Genomic DNA, 16,822 nt, shown 5'->3' with positions numbered 1-16,822 from the left:
ATCACCTGAGGCTTAAGAGGTTATGGGTTTTGTTTGATCTTCCATTTTTTTGATGCAGTCCTTGCTTGAGAAGATTCTTTCTTGTGTTACCATGACAAAGACCTCAGGGCCTAGGTAAAGAGCCCCCTTCCCTAAGGGTTGTTCATAGTTGTTGACTTTCATAAGTACTGAGTTCTGCTACTGAAGAATGTGTAAGTTTCTCTTAAGTTTAGATAACTGTCACTAAGACAATGTCTGTTTATAACAGCAACTCAAAAGATATCAACTGAAATTAACTACTTCTGCAATTATCAGTAATTAAAATCTATTAATAAAAAAGCAGCAAGGCATTGAAGAATTACTTGAAAAAATTTAAATCTGTTATTAAGAAAAGTAAAATATATAAAAATAATGAATACAGGAAATGTTCATGAGTCTCATAACTCTGGTTTTCAGTTTATGTATCAAATACATCTTAGTTGTTCTGTGGGACTGAAAGTGATTAAAAACCAAGGCCCTCGGTCATTAGGGAAGATTTTTTAATATAAGGAACTTGTAGTAACTACTTGAAGTAACATCAAGGCCTATGCCTATATCTGTTGCAAATAATCCTAGATATGTGTATGCCTCTAATACAAACATATTATGCTCTACAGTTAGATCTGTGCTAATAGCACATGTGTTTTTCTTTTTAAATTTTAATTCAGAGGAACTGAGGTTTTATGACTTGGAAAGATCATTACCTTTCAGGTTCAACTTGTTAAGAAAGAAAAGAATTGTTTAAGGCAGTGATGCTAGAGAAAGCTTTGTAAATTACAGCACATTTGAAAATAGTAATACTTCCAAATAAAACCTGTTACCTTCTCTTATTGTAATGGAAAAGACTTTGGTTTGAATTTCTGTTATAATAAGCCACCACCAGCCTGCAGTGCTCAAAAATGAGGTAATATACAGCATGCTAGGTGTAAAAGTCAGAGGTCTTCACACCTATTTTATTGCCCTTAATTCGTGCTTGAAGGATGCCAGTAAAGATGTGCAGACTTCAGGTCTTGATCTTCTCAAGGAGATTGGGAACCACTCAAAGTAAACACTGAAGTCACAAAACTGCAGCATTTCCAGATTGGAAGCTTAATTAACACCAACTCAGTGACTTTCCCAAGCAGAAATCTGAATGACAGGCCTCTGACTCCTACCAGTGACAAGAAGTCACTATTTTGTAGAGTGCTCACTATGAAATTATTATAACCCAGTTGAAGTCTGCATATTATATGTCTAACCATTGCTCTTAATTCTTCCTTTGGAAAACACAGATAAAAAATTGAATCCTGTAACCAAATTAAATATTTCGAGTATCAAAAGAAAGCCTCATATCCCCCTAGAGTCATTTATCACACTCAGGACATAGTAAAGGATCACCACATTTGCTAGATGAATAAATGAATTGTTTTAGCTTTTGAGCTAAAAATTGAGGCAAGAATGTTGGACTCAAGAAAAGTTCTCTTTGTTTTTCTTTCCACCACCCTTTAGTTTCATTTCCCAGACTAATATCACATTAAAACACATTTGCAGATATACTGCTGAATGAGATTGGTTGAAAAGCACCAGATTAACTGAAAACTCCAAAATATTAAGCCAATAAGTCAATTTGGGCTCTGAATTCTCAGAGTTTTTGATTCACAACAAGTGCAGAAATTCATTAAATCTACCAGAGATGAGATTAAAACCAGAAAGCATGGCAGAGGGAAGCTAATTCTTGTGGTCAAGAGACTTTATAATTCTGCTTTTACAAAAATAGGACTAAACCTGTGTTGCTTCAGGTGACATCTTTGAAAGCAGCTGCCAAGTCAGTGACCTGCAACATTAGCTTTTCACATTTCTTCCCCTGCTTGTGACCTCAGAAGAACATTCCAGCCTAGTGTGAGTCCTTTGAAGTGAATAGCAACCCCCAACTTAGTTTTTCTGGAGCACAGGGCATTATTTTGCATGAAAACAACTTTTGTAAACAAAAAACCAGAAGGTGCAAGCTCTCACCTCAGAGTCTGGTAGCAAATGAGCCTGAAAGACTTCTTCAGAGTTGAGCATAGTGATTGGCCAAGAAAACAGCCTAAGGTCGGGAAGGTTATGTTTGAAATATCTGGGTTTTGGATCCATGAGCACACAAGAAAAAAAGCTATGGGGTCACTTCCTTGAAAAAGGAAAAATAACAAGGACTAAAATATAAATTGACATCAAGGAAAGAAAATGATACAGAGCTATTTTGACTTCAATAAATGAAAGCTATAAATTCTCTCTACAAATCACAAAGGCTTCCTCCTTTCTACTCAATTGATTTACTGTATTTGCTAATTAAATGAGAGCTTTGTCTGAGCCTGCAGCATCAGCTAGGATGCAGAGGGGAAGGGACATCCTCTGTATTTTTTCTGAGGAAGACAAACATTGCCATTTTTGCATCATGGATCACAGCAGTATGTGGCTGATCCTTCACATTCCATATGTTTTGCTCTTTCAGAGCATTTGATCAATAATAGAAAACAAAGCTGAACATAGTGGAGTTCAGAGTTTTACTGCCTGAGTTCACATCCCAGATCCTGTTACATGACTTGGGAGAAGTCACTTGGCTTAACTTTGTCTCAGTTTTCTTTTCTGTGCAATGGGGAGATATTGCATAGAAAATATTCAGGAAATACCTGAATCAAAATACTTTGGTTGGAGTTTCAAAGAGGTGGTGTGTGTACTTAGTAAGCACACCAAAATACTATTATTTCTGTAATAAAAATGCTTATTGTTCTATAAATATTTCATGTAATCCAATTATAATTTATAAAACTTTTTATAGTTCTAACTTACTGATAATTATCAAGCATATAACATTTTATAAATATAATCACTCATATAATTATTATTACTATCATCATCATTATTACAGTACCAAGTATTATTAAATCCAAACATCCAGATATTTTTCTGTATTTTACTCTGGCCTCAAGAACATCTGGGGATGAAGCCAGATGCCTAGGGCTGAGAAAGGCAAGTCTTTTGTTACTAACAGAGAGACAATCGGCTGGAGCACAGAAACCTCCAGGAATCAGCTCCCTAGAGGGCAATCATCTCCCCTCTCCCACACCCCTTGCCACATGCACAGCATTCTTCTAATCTCCCAAGGACAGTGCTGGGCCCAGCTCCTGGGGTTTATTTTGATAAATGTTTGGGCTACAGAGTGCCAAGAAACTTTATCCCTTTGCTTTTCAAATGCCAAACCTCTACCTGGAGAAAGGAATGCTTAGATCAGTGCACAGAGATGAAAAGTTGTAAGTTAAATATGCAGTTCTCCCCTTAACCTATCGTCTTGTCTGTTCCTCAACTCTGAAAGTTGGAAGAAAAATATCTTCAGATAAAGAGTGTCGTAAATCACTAGTGGAAAGTTAAACACGATTTAGCAAATGCTCATTTTATCTTGGAAAGCAGGGTTATAATGGAACTACCTTTATGTCTAAGGCCAACAATGTTCTTAAGGGAATCGTGCGTAATCAAATCATTCTGCAAAGTTCCATAGCTCAAATTCTTTACTAAACTTTTTTCTAAAAGTTTTTTTCGGAAAAATTTTCTAAACTTTTTATACCTAGCAGTCAAAATAAGTCTCACCTGGTTATTGTAAGAGGGATAAACACCATATCATTCTTTTTCACTGGAAGGGAGAACTAATATTTCTTGAGTACCTGCTAAGTGCCATGTGTTTTACTTATGCTGTGCTATTTAATATAGCAAAACTGTATCGTTTTACAGACAAAAAACCCTGACACTCAGAAAACTCCAAAAAGCTTTCGAAGTTCATAGCACTAATAAGAGTAGGTAATAATCAAATGCACAATTTCAAAGCCAAAAAAAAAAAAAAATCATGTGCTATCACTGTTTAATGATCAATTCTTGCTCATTTATTTGCTTACATGCTTACTGTCTATGTGCCTCTGCAATAATACAGGCTCCATGGAAACCAGGCTTTGTTTCCATGAGCCCATTAGCCGCAACTCCTGAGCCTCCGTGCCACAAAGACTGAAAGCTCGGCGTCCTACAGGCCACGCTCCACAACTAGAGGAACCACTGTGATGAGAAGCCGCGCACAACTAGAGAGCAGCCCCTGCTTGCCGCAAGTAGAGAAAGCTCATGCACAGCAACGAGGACCAGCACAGCCAAAAAGAAATAAATAAATAAAAACTTTTAAAAATGCACGCATGAATGAATAACACAATTCTGACATGCCCAGAATGAGTCCTTCCCTCTTGAAGTAAACATTGATGGTAATTGTTCCAATATCCTATGGCATTTTATCATTTGACACATGATCTCAAAGAAATCTTTCCTTTTGTTTTGAAAATATCAATAGTTATCTCATTAAGTCTGGAAAGGACTGTCATTCCCTATGAAGTCTGTCAAAGCGTTGAATCCATGCTGTTGAATCCTGAAGAATTTTCTAACTTTGGAGGATTTATCAGAAACTTCTCCTAAAAAGATAGTTTGCAAAATTCTTTTGGTTAATGGTGACAATAGAAGCAGCTGGGGTGATGTGTTTCATGCATTGCTTTAGATTTGATGTCATGTTCCTCTCACAGGTTTCTTCCTTACTAGCTCAGTTGGTTAGACCTTGATGTTAAATATAATGAGGTATACGGCATGGGTCCAAACCTCTGGTGGAACAATTAGTTTAAGTTTGTTCCCTGGATACAGGATTAACTCTGAGCCCCTTCCATTCCCCTTCACTTTGGTTTCGTGCTTCAGAAAGGCCAGGAGAAACACAAAGCAAAACAGATGCCTTCTGGGAGACCAGCAGGAGAGTCATCTCTCCATAAAATCCCCAGGTCTCACATTTACACTCCCTCAAAGAGTTATCTTACTGACTCACACTTCACTAACAATTGATTTTATACATTTCCTAATTAGAAATATAAACAGTGGAACAAACCATCTATAAATAAGCTCATAAATAACCAAGCAACCAGTTTATATAAAATTAAAGATGAAAAAAAAAAAAACTTAGAATTTCTAATGACCAGAAGTAACCCTTCTGAATAAAACTCTTACTATAATACAGAAGCTAAGAGCACTTTAATGAGAAAACAGTTACTTAGGTTATTCTATGGGTGGATACACATTAACATAAATTGCATTCATAAACTCTCAGAAAAGTATTAGTGACTTTATAAGCAATAACAAGAAGGGGTCTCATTAACTGAGAATATTTAGGTCCTGGAGGAGATCAATTCCAGGAGACACAGAGCCCAGTAGTCTAATTCCAATAAAGACTTATTCAATTTAAGTCAAGAGCTGAATAAGAAATTGGACCAGGGTCTGGCCCACAGACAGATGATTCCTTCTGCTGAGAAAATGTGAGGTCTTTAAAATAACTCCAGATATCCCTAGTTTGATGAACCAAATGTCAAGTATCCTTTTATAAATATAATTTGTTTTTCCTGCTTGAACCTCTGGAGAATGAGTCGTTCCACAATTCATCAAGTAAAAATGGGGAGATGGGTCCTGCTAAATGCCTCTCACTAGCATCTCACGTAAGCAAGTGATAGGATCTCATCTCACCCAACAGGAGCATATCTAGTCTTAGATTTCATACTATTCAGTTGCCTTAAAAACTGAGCTCTCTGTTGATTTCAATAAAAGCACTGAACTTGCAGTTTGCCTGGCTATATTTTTTAATTAAAAAGGTGAGAGTGATACTCTACCTAGCTTTCTACATTCATTCCTGAGTGGAAAATTAAAGTCTGGATGCCACACTTTTTGAGGCTGTATCTTGGGACCATGTCACAAGTTGACAAAGATATCAGAAAAGTGCTAGGGGTCTCCAGGGACATGGATGCAAAAGGCTATGTTGCCTATTACCCCTCTCTTATTTGGGCCTGTCAGTGAACATTTTCCCCTGATAGCAGGGTCTGGTTATTCAACGGGGTCAGGGACTGAACATGGGAGAACTGGGGGACAAGTTCAGAAAAGGGACCAGGGATACTGAAGCTACTGTTAAGAGAGAAGCTGGGGTAAGATCCTGACTAAACAGAGATGTATGTGAAGTCAAAGATGGCTCGTAGACTAGCAGAAAAATGGAACGATCATAAACCTAGATATTCAGCAAAGCCAAAGAACAGTTTGAAAGGTTGTTGTTGAATTACGACGCCGGGATTCTTGGCCCCTGGAGGAGAAGAATTCAATCTGGGGCCAGAGACGAGGCTTGATTGCTCAGAGCTTTTGTGCAACAAAGTTTTATTAAAGTATAAAGGAGATAGAGAAAGCTTCTGACATAGGCTTGATCACTCAGAGCTTTTATGTAACAAAGTTTTATTAAAGTATAAAGGAGATAGAGAAAGCTTCTGACATAGGCATCAGAAGGGGGCAGAAAGAGTACCCCCCTGCTAGTCTTTAGCTGGATGTTATATAGTCACCAGCAGTCTGTTAATGAAAGAAAGGAATGTCTCAAAACTTAGAATGGCACCAGGCCCCTCACCCATAAGATGTATTTTGGGATAATCTTGGCTCCAAATGGTTTATCTTGGGCCATAAAATGATTAACTTGAATCCTGAAGAAGGGCAGATCACCATACAAATAGTTTCATTTACATAGATTAGAGGAACGATATCGGAGTATAACATATTGGTTTATCAAGTAGGTTCTGAGCCCAAAAGGGGGAACCGACTTGAAGACAGAGTTTGGGGTAAATGCACAGTATATTAGCATAGCTTAAGATAAACATTTCCATAAGAAAAAGGCATTGGTTAACTTCAGGTGAAACCAGGTGTCATTATGGCAACACAGAATTTTAAGAGAAACCTCCTTTTAAATTTGTATAGAGAAGGAAAAAATATCACTAGTTTGTTTCCTCCTGCTGCTTAAGAGAGATAAAATGTCTGACACTTGCAGGCTATTTCCTCCATTTGGAGACCCCTGGCCTTCCTGCCTGTTACCCTCTCAAGTTTGCATGGGACTAAAGGATGAGAGAGCCAGAGACGCAATAAGGGAATATGATAAGAAAGGATGTGATAAGGGAAGAAGTCAGCCAGTTGAAGATCAGTTGAAGATGCAGAAAGCTCCCCTACACTTGAAACAGTTAAGAAGACACAGTCATCTGGAGCAGACTAAAAGGAAGTCTCTTCGGATTTTGTAGAGAGACTTGTGTGGAGAGAGTTAACTCTCTGGAAAAGGAAGCTTTTTACTTTAGATTTCAGATAACCACAATTTCCTGAAGAAGGCAAGTTATGGTTCAGTTTCAGTTCCCTTCAGACTTCATGATTTATTCTCTATTAATTTCAGGCTGTCTTATGTGGAAAAAAATTTCAGTGCCTAGCCTGGCTTTGCTCCCATTCTAGTTTCAAAGAAATGCAAAAGTTGATTATAAAGTCACGTCAAAATGCCAGGTTTTCTCATAAATGACTTTACAGCTGTGGCCACCTAAAGCATGACCGGAAAAGCCTGTCTTGGCTTTAAGACAGTTGTTATGAAAGTAGGCTTGATTGGCAGTTGATTATCCACAGCTCTGAAGTTGAAGAGCCACATGGATAAAGAAAATTCACGTATAACCCCAAAATTTCATGCCAATGTAAACAACAAGAGAATAAAACCACCAGATAAAATTCCCATCTCTGTCCTGGCTTGCTTTTTGATGGATGTATTAATGAGCAGTGAAATGGGCAGAGGAGTGAGAAGTGGGAAACTCTGGGTGAACAAGAACTCTAGCAAATCTATAGCTTGGATAAGAGTATAGATAGAACGGCATAACAAGAAATCCAGAATCAGTGTGACTGATTAGCCATAGTTTTGCTGTTGAGAAAATTATCTTCCTTATTAACACAACTTAGACCCAGAATGATTTTCATCACTGAACTCAGCTATGGTATTCTTCTTCTGGCATCCAATCAGTCTCCTGGGGTGATAATTGTTTTGTCCCAAGGATTACTCAACTATACACACACAAACTCTGTACAAACATGGGCCAAAAAAGCACACTTGTCACATAAATAATAAAGCCAAACATGCTAATCCTTTGCTGCCTTTTCAGTGATCCATCAGGGAACTTTTGCCAAATAGACCGGAGTCAAGTCAATGTTACAGTTTTAAAATGAGAAGAAACTCCAGGCATAAAAGTGTGCCAGTTTCCTAGCCAACAATGCTGATAGACAAATGTGTCTGTAAGATTAGTTCTCTTTATGGAACACAGTGGTCTCTGAACGTTTTGAAATAACCCTATTAAAAAAAAAAACATGGAGGATTCATCCCCAGTATTGGCTATATAAATTAAAAAATGTATATGTATGTGATATCAACCTACTCTAAAAACATGCTCATGATGCAATAATGTTTAAAAGAATTTAAAATGATATGACCAACAATAAAATAATATTTATGAATGTCATGCAAGTTTTCGTATTTCTATCCTACCACTGATAATATCCTAATACATAATATTAATATATACTTAGAGTATGATATGTTGTTAAACATAGTAGAGATAAATTCACATTTTAAAATACTTGTGTTGAGGAACTTCCCTGGTGGTCCAGTGGCTAAGACCTCACACTGCCAATGCAGGAGGCCCAGGTTCGATCCCTGGCCAGGGAACTAGATCCCACATGCCACAACTAAGAACTTAAAAGTCACAGTGAAGACTGAAGATCCCAAGTGCTGCAACTAAGAACTGCCACAGTCAAATAAAAAAATAACATATTGTTAATAAACAAATAAAAGAGTTACACTGATACTCAAGATTTCTAACGACTTCTTGTCAGACCTTCTTAATGTGACTGACAAAAAGCTCCTACTAGAAGTGACAACTCTACCATGCTCTTACTTCAGCTTTTATTATTAGTTTTACCTTACATTTGAGCTTTCTGTGCAAGACATTTTATCAGCCATTTGCTCCATAACTGTAAAGGTTAATTTATTAAATACATAAGTGAAAATATATAAATAACATAAAAATATGATCCAAAAATCCACATAAGAGGACAAGGAATTACAATGCACTACAGTATATTGCCCTCAATCACATGAGGGCACCATTTCCAACTGCCCATGATGTGGAATTCCACTTCCTACAACACAGCTTCTCTATCAACTGACAAATGGACATGTAGGAGGTGAACATCACCATTAGTTCATATACTAAAATTAGCTATATAAGCAACAAAAGAAAATATAGATAAACTGGGATTCCCCAAAATTTTAAAACTTTTGCACATCAAAGGACACTATCAACAGATTGAAAAGATAGCTCACAAAACAGAATATTTGCCAATCATGAATCTGATAAGGAATTATTATCTAGAATATATAGAAATTCCCATAACTCACCACCACAACAAAAACAATATGAATGTGGGCAAAGGACCTGAATGGACATTTTTTAAAAGAAGACATAAAAATAGTCAGTAAGCACATGAAAAAAATATTCAACATCATTAATCACTGGTGGTGGTGGTGGTGGTTTAGTTGCTAGGTCATGTCTGACTCTTTGTGACCCCATGGACTATAACAGACCAGGCTCCTCTGTCTGTGGGATTTCCCAAGCAAGAAAACTGGAGTTGGTTGCCATTTCTTACTCTAGAGGACCTTCCCAACTCGGGGATCGAACCTGGATTTCCTGTACTGCACATAGATTCTTTACTGATTGAGGCACAGGGAAGCCCCATTAATTATTATGCAAGTCAAAATTACAATGAAATACTACCTCACATCCATTAGGCTAACTGTTATTTATTTATTTGCTCTTTTTTTTAATTTTTTTCTTTTTTACTTTACAATACTGTGTTGGTTTTGCCATACATTGACATGAATCCACCACGGGTGTACATGAGTTCCCAATCCTGAACCCCCCTCCCGCCACCCTCCCCATACCATCTCTTTGGGTCATCCCTGTGCACCAGCCCCAAGCATCCTGTATCCTGTATCGAACTTAGACTAGTGATTCGTTTCTTACATGATAGTATACATGTTTCAATGCCATTCTCCCTAATCATCCCACCCTCTCCCTCTCCCACAGAGTCCAAAAGTCTGTTCTATACATCTGTGTCTCTTTTGCTGTCTCGCATACAGGGATATCATTACCATCTTTTTAAATTCCATATATATGTGTTAGTATACTGTATTGGTGTTTTTCTTTCTGGCTTACTTCAATCTGTATAATCAGCTCCAGTTTCATCCACCTCATTAGAACTGATTCAAATGTATTCTTTTCAATGGCTGAGTAATACTCCATTGTATACATGTACCACAGCGTTCTAATCCATTCATCTGCTGATGGACATCTAGGTTGCTTCCATGTCCTGACTATTATAAACAGTGCTGTGATGAACATTGGGGTACATGTGTCTCTTTCAATTCTGGTTTCCTCAGTGTGTATGCCTAGCAGTGGGATTGCTGGGTTGTATGGCGGTTCTATTTCCAGGTTTTTAAAGGAATCTCCACACTGTTCTCCATAGTAGCTGTACTAGTTTGCATTCCCACCAACAGTGTAAGAGGGTTCCCTTTTCTCCACACCCTCTCCAGCATTTATTGCTTGTAGAGTTTTGGATCGCAGCCATTCTGACTGGCAGTGAAATGGTACCTCATTGTGGTCTTGATTTTCATTTCTCTGATAATGAGTGATGTTGAGCATCTTTTCACGTGTTTGTTAGCCATCCATATGTCTTCTTTGGAGAAATGTCTGTTTAGTTCTTTGGCCCATTTTTTGATTGGGTCGTTTATTTTTCTGGAATTGAGCTGCGTGAATTGCTTGTATATTTTTGAGATTAGTTATTTGTCAGTTGCTTCATTTGCTATTATTTTCTCCCATTCCAAAGGCTGTCATTTCACCTTGCTTATAGTTTCCTTTTTGTGCAGAAGCTTTTAATTTTAATTAGATCTCATTTGTTTATTTTTGCTTTTATTTCCAGTATTCTGGGAGGTGGATCATAGAGGATCCTGCTGTGATTTATGTCAGAGAGTCTTTTGCCTATGTTCTCCGCTAGGAGTTTTATAGTTTCTGGTCTTACATTTAGATCTTTAATCCATTTTGAGTTTATTTTTGTGTGCGGTGTTAGAAAGTGCTCTAGTTTCATTCTTTTACAAGTGGTTGACCAGTTTTCCCAGCACCACTTGTTAAAGAGATTGTCTTTAATCCATTGTATATTCTTGCCTCCTTTGTTGAAGATAAGGTGTCCATAGGTGTGTAGATTTATTGCTGGGCTTTCTATTTTGTTCCATTGATCTATATTTCTGTCTTTGTGCCAGTACCATACTGTCTTGATGATAGTGGCTTTGGAGTAGAGCCTGAAGTCAGGCAGGTTGATTCCTCCAGTTCCATTCTTCTTTCTCAAGATTGCTTTGGCTATTCGAGGTTTTTTTTGTATTTCCATACAAATTGTGAAATTATTTGTTCTAGCTCTTTGAAAAATACCACTGGTAGCTTGATAGGGATTGCGTTGAATCTGTAGATTGCTTTGATTAGTATCCTCATTTTCACTATATTGATTCTTCCAATCCATGAACATGGTATATTTCTCCATCTATTAGTGTCCTCTTTGATTTCTTTCATCAGTGTTTTATAGTTTTCTATATATACACCATGACCAAGTGGGCTTTATCCCAGGGATGCAAGGATTCTTCAATATCAGCAAATCAATCAATGTAATTCACCACATTAACAAATTAAAAGATTAAAAACCACATGATTATCTCAATAGATGCAGAGAAGGCCTTTGACAAAATTCAACATCCATTTATGATAAAAAAAAAAAACCCTCCAGAAAGCAGGGATAGAGGGAATATACTTTAACATAATAAAAGCTATATATGACAGACCCACAGCAAACATTATCCTCAATGGTGAAAAATTGAAAGCATTTCCCTTTAAGTCAGGAACAAGACAAGGGTGCCCACTTTCACCGCTACTATTCAACATAGTTCTGGAAGTTTTGGCCACAGCAATCAGAGCAGAAAAAGAAATAAAAGGAATCCAAACTGGAAAAGAAGAAGTAAAACTCTCACTGTTTGCAGATGACATGATCCTCTACATAGAAAACCCTAAAGACTCCACCAGAAAATTACTAGCACTAATCAATGAATATAGTAAAGTTTCAGGATATAAAATCAACACAGAGAAATCCCTTGCATTCCTATACACTAATAATGAGAAAGTAGAAAAAGAAATTAAGGAAACAATTCCATTCACCATTACAATGAAAAGAATAAAATACTTAGGAATATATCTACCTAAAGAAACTAACTGTTATTTTTTTAAAAAATAACAATTTTTTGTTTTAAAACTTTTTTTATTTTAAAAAGTAACATTTTTAAATAAATAGTAATGTGTTAGTGAGGGTATGCAGATATTAGAACACCCATGCATTGTTGGTGGTTATATTAAATGGTTCAGTCACTGTGGAATAGTTAAACATAAAATTACCACATGGTCCAGCAATTCTAATTCTAAGAATATACCCAAAAGAATTGAAAACAGACTAAAACAGATACTTAAATGTCAATGTTCATGGCAACATTATTCATAACAATCAAAAGGTAGAAACAACCCAAATGAATGAACAGATAAACAAATGTGTACACCCATGCAGTGGAATATTCAGCCCTAGGAAGAAATGAAATTCTGATATATGCTACAACATGGATGAAGTGTGAAAATATAATGCCAAATGAAATACACTAAGCACAAAAGGATAAATATCATACAATTCCATTTGTATGAGGTAGCTAGAGTAGGAAAATTCACAGAGACATAAGTAGAATAGAGGTTACCATGGGCTGAGGCAGACCCTTATGGCAGAAAGTGAAGAAGAACTAAAGAGCCTCTTGATGAAAGTGAAAGAGGAGAGTGGAAAAGTTGGCTTAAAACTCAACATTCAAAAGATGAAGATCACGGCATCCGGTCCCATCACTTCTTGGCACATAGATGCAGAAACAATAGAAACCATGACAGACTCTATTTTCTTGGGCTCAAAAATCTCTGCAAATGGTGACTGCAGCTATGAAATTTAAAGACACTTGCTTCTTGGAAGAAAAGCTATGACCAACAGAGGCAGTATATTAAAAAGCAGAGACATTACTTTGCTGACAAAGGTCTGTCTAGTCAAAGCTATGGTTTTTCCAGTAATCATGTATAGATGTGAGAGTTGGACTATAAAGAAAGCTGAGTGCAAAAGAATTGATGTTTTTGAACTGTGGTGTTGGAGAGGACTCTTGAGAGTCCCTTGGACTGCAAGGAGATCAAGCCAGTCAATCCTAAAGGCAATCAGTCCTGAATATTCATTAGAAGGACTGATGTTGAAGCTGAAACTTCAATACTTTGGCCATCTGATGCGAAGAACTGATTCACTGGAAAAGACCCTGATGCTGGGAAAGAATGAAGGCAGGAGGAGAAGGGGATGACAGGATGAGATGGTTGGATGGCATCACCAACTCAATAGACATGAGTTTGAGCAAGCTTTGGGAGTCGGTGATTGACAGTGAAGCCTGGCATGCTGTAGCATGGGGTCGCAAAGAGTTGGACATGACTGAGCAACTGAACTGAGCTGAACTGATGGGCCGAGGGGAAGGAGAAACAGAGTCACTGTTTAATAGGTACAGGTGATATGATCACCTCCCAGACATTGAAAGGTTTAGGTTTGACTTGGGATTGTCATACACATGATACCTCTAGGGTTTTAGCAGTGCATGGCACAGTGATGCCCTAAAGTGTTGTTTAGATAAGGGGGTGAAGGGGTATGAAGTCTAACTTGTGCTGCGCTCCTTAAGCCATGTGTTTTGGAGGAAGGTTACATCCTGTTGGAGGAAGAAGTGCACTGTTTAAATCATTTTGAAACAGTATACAAAGTCATCCCGTGTGTAATGACTTCTTGTTATTACTACCTGCATTCAAAACCCCACAGTGGGAACAAATAGTTTCCAGATTTCATACCAGTATTCAAGTGCATCTTTCTTGGCATATCTAGAAAAGGTTAAGTTTGCCAGTTGACATACCATCTTGTTAGTCAAGACACTAAAAATCTGTTATTTTTTTCTGAGTCAAAAATGGTTACAAAAAATTGTTGAATGGGGCAGAGGGGTCTTAAGACTCCAAGATCAAACTCACACTCCTAATTAGTTAATTAATCAAAATGTATTGCAAATTATTCTGTGCCAAGTAAATGGATATCAGGGGCTAAAAGGTGAAGTGAGGTCTCCAAATCCACACAGGCGATTAGTGGGGAAACCAGCATGAGAATCAGCAACCCCAAGCAGATTAGACTCCTGCTGCAGACAGTGAGTGTGATGTTCCCCAGGCAGGGGAAATAAGCATGTGGGATCCAGTTCAGACATGGCTGGGACTACTGAGCTCCACAGAGCAGTATGTTAGCACTCTCAGTGTAGGCTGAGATGTTTATGACATCTTCACATGAAGTAGAGGAAAGAAATGAATAAACTAAGAAAAATGTGATATCACCATCATGTCATGTCATCTTGTGTGGGCTCCTGTAGTCTGCTTTTCTCAAAACATTTCACAGTATCTACTATTTTGGATCTGCCAAAGGCAAAGCATACAGTCTCTTATGTACGTGTATAATACAATGCATGTACTGTACACAGATATTTATATATTTATTTTCCTCTCCATTTACATAATCAATCATACTTGCTCTAAAAACTCATGTTACGTAGTGAGGGTTTTGGAATTTCAAATGTTTTCCAAAATGAAGAAAACAAAACCCACTTCCCTTAATAAGCTGTTTCTGGCTCATCTTTAAATATAACATGTAAATATAGGAAATGAATCTGGAGGAAAGAAACAAAACTAAGAAAAATATATATATATACACACACACACATATATGTATGAAAAAGCAAAAAAGTGTTAGTTGCTCAGTCGTGTCCAATTCTTTGTGACCCCATGGACTGTAGCCTGCCAGGCTGCTCTGTCCATTGGATCTCCCAGGCAAGAATACTGAAGTGGGTAGCCATTCCCTTCTCCAGGGGATTTTCCTGACCCAGAGATTGAGCCCAGGTCTCCTGCACTGCAGGCAGATTTTTGACCATCCAAGTCATCAGAGAAGCCCTGAAATTTTATATTTATTTATTTATTTATATTTCCATTTGATTGACAATTTTCATTCCTTCTCTCCTACTCTCTACGCATCCTCATGTGTTTATGTTATTTCTGATTTCAGGTTCCCCAAGTGAAATTCTGCAGGCTATAAGCTAAATCACTGACAAACACTGGCCAGGTTAAACCATGTTACAGGAACAATGAGCAGGGCTCAATTTCTCTGAAGAGACATGAAGTGAAAAATCTTCACCACTGGGTATTTCATGGCAATTGAAACCAGCCTACCCTTAATGATCAGGAGCCATGCCCTCCCCTGCCGCCTTCCACATGGAACCAGTTTGTGTTCTCTCTCCAGGAATGGTGCAGAGCTGGGAAAGTCTTCCAAAGGTCACCTTTTCCTAAGGCCTCCAGGCAGTTTTCTAAAGCATTCCAGAATTTTTATTCCCCAATTCTTTAAAATGCTCTGAGCAACTGACAGATCTCTGATGTCTACAGGAAAAAATGTTAGAGTCAATGAGTCTTAATTCTACTCTTACGCCAATCTCTGTTTAAGGCAAGGATCCCTTTTAAAGTCAAATTCAGCTTTGGTTTTCTTTTTTCTTGCATTCTGATAACACTTTAGGAAGCTGGTATTAAGGGGAGGCCAGACCATAGGTTAAAAGAAGAATTATGTCCATTTTGAACAGAGACTTTGAGACAACAAAATGATCATTTAGTGTCTATATTAGATTCCTTCCTGAATTCAGCCTTTAGGCAATCGGTTTACTAAAGGATTCTAAAAGCATTTGGCCTTTATGTGAATGGGAGAAAGCTCCACAGAGTTTCAAACTATAATGAAATCAGAAGGGTCATAAACCTTATGCTGTAGACATTAATTAAGGGCCAGCTTACTCCACAGCAGAGGAAATGCTGGGATAGCAGGTGTGTTTGGGGGAGGTACACGACTGCCTGGGAAGCAGCTGGACTTGGCAGCCCTTGGACTGAGAACAGAGACAACAAATCCCGAGCATAGGGGCAGTTTGACCATTCCTTTGACCCCTGCATGCCTTAACTAAACTCCTTTGTTTCTTGTCAATTCTCCCTCAACATGCAAAAAAAACATGTTTTTCTACCTTTCAAAGAAAATAAGTCTGCTTCTCATTCTCTCCCCTCCCCCACACCTAGACTGGACCTCATTTGTCTTGAGGCAGAAGAGTGCTCAGTGCAACACGTGATCATATTTAATGGTCTCCAAAATTACTTCTATGAAACATCTACCTACTTGCCACGGCTTGATTTACTGCATCGCCTGGAAATAACAAATGTAATTACTTTGGAATCAACATAATATGAGGCCAGATTGCCTTAACATTCCTTTCGCTTGAGAGGAACTTAATATGAATGGGAACCAGCTGTCTGTCAGTCATCATGTGCATTCGGTCAGCTTTCATAACTGATGACAGATATGGCTCTTTTGGAAAATACTTTAAAGTCACATAATTGTAATGGCCATTTTTTTCTCTGACAGCTTTCATACCTACAATGAATCATGTAAAGCACAGGTATCTTACCTGAAACCAAGAGATAACTCGGTGTTTTCAAATGGTTATCTCCCCTGGAATCATTTCCCCCAGGCTTATGTTTTGGATTTCTTTAATAAAAGGCATAGTATGTTCTTATTCAAGAAGAGAAAACAAATGAAACTTGTGACTTCCTAACGAGAGAAATTCCCTAAAGCTTTGAATGGCAAGAAGGATCTTCAGAGTATGTGTGTATGTGTGTGTGTATAAATGTTGATT

General features: G+C 37.7%; 1 non-coding gene across 1 annotated transcript; it reads left to right on the top strand.

Annotated features, from left to right (window-relative positions):
* Positions 1-8,517: 8,517 nt before the first annotated feature.
* Positions 8,518-8,590, top strand: TRNAG-GCC (transfer RNA glycine (anticodon GCC)). The gene has a single exon. It is a non-coding gene; the product is annotated as a tRNA-Gly (tRNA).
* Positions 8,591-16,822: the final 8,232 nt, after the last annotated feature.

The sequence above is a fragment of the Capricornis sumatraensis genome, chromosome 3 (genome assembly GCF_032405125.1).
Source record: "Capricornis sumatraensis isolate serow.1 chromosome 3, serow.2, whole genome shotgun sequence".
Taxonomy (NCBI): domain Eukaryota; kingdom Metazoa; phylum Chordata; class Mammalia; order Artiodactyla; family Bovidae; genus Capricornis; species Capricornis sumatraensis.
Note: the sequence above shows the minus strand (reverse complement) of the source record. Positions and strands in the feature narration are given on the sequence as shown.